Source organism: Theobroma umbraticum, unplaced genomic scaffold (assembly GCF_002168275.2).
Source record: "Theobroma umbraticum cultivar Fairchild unplaced genomic scaffold, ASM216827v3 scaffold_44.0, whole genome shotgun sequence".
NCBI lineage: Eukaryota > Viridiplantae > Streptophyta > Magnoliopsida > Malvales > Malvaceae > Theobroma > Theobroma umbraticum.
In genome coordinates, this window is record NW_018397255.1 from 1,569,236 (window position 1) to 1,572,208 (window position 2,973).

Here is a 2,973-nt window from a genome sequence, read left to right on the forward strand (position 1 = left end):
TTGTGTCAATAATTCTTCTTTCAATGCATAAAATGTACTGTATCTTTCATTGTTGCAGTGCTTTGAATTTGGCAGGAGAAGTGCATATTTTTCATGCCCATATCTGCTCTTTTCATTAAAAGTTGCATTTCTTTTCAATTTTTTATTCTTCTGCCATTCCTTTGTCTCTTTTGTCACTGAGCCCCTTAGCCCCTTAACCTATAGATGAATTACAGCATCCCCTCCAATGTTGTAAATGTATGTAATTTAAGATGGCACTTGTGACACATTGTCCCTGATATCTGATACTAACCTTGGACTTGGATTTATTAATTGATTCAAATAGACTTCTGAATTCAAACAAATTAACAATATCTAAAATAGCTCTAAGGCGTGCAGAATAGATTCAGGCGGTAAGCAATAAATTGTTCAAAAGAAAAATAAATTGTTCTATCCAACATAAAAAGGAAGTGCAAATCCTGAGAGCCTTGTCTGTTTTCTCAAAAAAAAAAAAAAGGTAACTTTCATGAGTAGCTTTGTTTTGGTGAGGTTTTTTGTCATGTATATTTTGTTTGTGTGACGGGAAACATGCTTAAAATTAAATGTAAAATATAAACAAAAATTATGTATAAGAGTAAATAATCATAATAAGTAATACAGTGATAAATTGAGTTTGTATATCTATCAGAAAGTTAGTTTACTAAATATTGTTAATTATTAAAATTAAAATAAACTAATTTTATACAAACATCAAATTTTGATATATGATTAAAAAGTAATCTAATTTACTAATTCTAATATAAGAAGTATAAATAACAAATTGAGGTGGAAGTAATGGTTTAAAAGTCTAGAATTGTGGTATCCTTTGATATTTTTTTTAGAATTGTATTACTTAATTTTAATGAAAATTGATATTAACCTAGAATCCTAAGCATGAGTAATTCTCTGTCGAGATATTAGACAATTATCTAATTTAATTGAATCACTACATGTTTATAGGAAATAACTAAATTAAGTTCTTTAATCCAAAGTTCTAAAAATTGGCTATAAATGGCAACTAGATGTATGTCTACCCTAATTGCATATCAAAATACTTAAAATCATTTCTAAGTGTAGTGAACACAAATTACCCAAATCAAGGTCAAATTTTAACTAACTCTCTCAAATATCATCTAAACACCGAAACACATTTAAATGGTGATCAAGTAAATAAATGAGCAATAAATTCAAATTTGAGTAAACATCAATGTTTCTCTAAAAAATAAGTAATAAACCAACACAATATCCAAGCTACATATTAAAATCTACTATAACCCTAGATTAAGAGTTTTAGCTTGATATATTCAAAATACAAACACAAATCTCAGCAAAATGAAGCATTTCTATAAAAAGAGTTAGAGAGAAAATCAAAACTAGAGTGAGAAATTCTCTCGAGCAACTTTTTGATCCTTCAATCTCTTGATTTCCGTTTCTTTTTTCTTTGTTCCAGCTTCCTTTTTCCTAAATTAGTGAATGAATTCCCTTTTCTTTCTGAGCCAAAAAAATTATATTATTACCTTCTTTGTTAGCCATTTGACATAAAATCCAATGGCTGATAATTTGTAGATTCACGTGTTGGCACCCCAAGGTTTTTGTCCTTGGCCATTTCAAGCATTGAGATGTCTAGTGCCTAGGTGCCAAGCTACCATGCAACTATAGTCAATTGACTTCTTTTGCATTTTTTATCTTTTCTGAACTGGATGAAGTGCTAAACATCAAAATTATAGCTCTTCCTCTTAACTTTTTATAAATCTAAAAATCGCATTGATCAGAGTTTTTTAGCTCAAGATATGCTTCAATTATAGTAACATGGTCTAAACTCAACTTAAGCAAAAGTGCAAGATCCTTTGCAAATTCGAATTTCAAGCTCTTTTGCATCTTTAACAACATATAACATAATCAATAAAAAGTACAAACAAGACTTAATAACATGAAAATAAACTCAAATTACTTAATTAAATTACTCAAACATGCATAAAGTAAATACCAAGATAAATGTGAAAATAAAGCCTAAATTAATTAAAAACAAGAGATATTAATATTTTTGTACTCTAAAGAATGCAAATCCTTCACCTGCTATCCAACATGATCACCATTGTTGAATGGTGAATGCTGAAAGCGGCCCAATGTCCTTGCCCTTACTTACTGTGGAATTCCTCCGGATTTCCTCATTTGTTGTGTTCCTTTCTTTGACCCCTGGGCAGTTGCTATAGTTCTCTCTAGAAAAGGTATCTTTCTCTCTGAGCAAAAACAGTATACACCAATCATTTAACCGAGCCAAGGGGTACCTGGTTGCATCTTCTTTTCGTTCTAAAATACCTCTCAAGCAGAAAGACCTCAAGTTTTAGATTCCTAAAACAATGGAGCAATCAAACACAAAGCCTCATCTAGTATTACTATCCGCCCCTGCCCATCTCATGCCGGTTATTCAACTTGGCAAACGCCTTGTTACTTGCCAGGACGTTAAAGTAACACTTTTTGTTGCTTCTTTTGTCCAATCAGCTGCAGCGGAGTTGCGGAAAACTCTTTGATGTCATCCACCTCCCACCAGCCAACATTTCCAACCTTGTTGCCCCTGGCGATCAGGGGATTCCATCATTTTCTGAGGCCGTGCTTGTGGCCAGGCCAGCTTTTCAGGCTGCTATATCCGCTGTGGAGACTCCTCCAACTGCTCTCATCGTTCACGTCTTTGCAATAGATGTTTACGAATTGCGGATGAGCTTCAGATTCCAAAACATGTGTTTTTCTCCTCAAATGTGTGGTCTCTTGCTCAGATCATGTACACTCCGATTCTGGAAAAGGTAGTGGAAGGAGAGTATGTTGATAAGAAAGAACCATTTGCTCTTCCAGGTTGCTAGCCTATTCGAGCAGAATATTTGCCTGATTCGATGCTCTTCCGAGCCAAAGCAAATTATCATGAATACCTGAAAATAGGTATGGAGATTCCAAAGGCTG

General features: G+C 33.2%; 1 pseudogene; it reads left to right on the forward strand.

The window, feature by feature from the left end:
- The first annotated feature begins 1,877 nt into the window (after positions 1 to 1,877).
- LOC110410064 (anthocyanidin 3-O-glucosyltransferase 5-like) overlaps positions 1,878 to 2,973 on the forward strand; it is a 1,240-nt pseudogene continuing 144 nt past the window's right edge.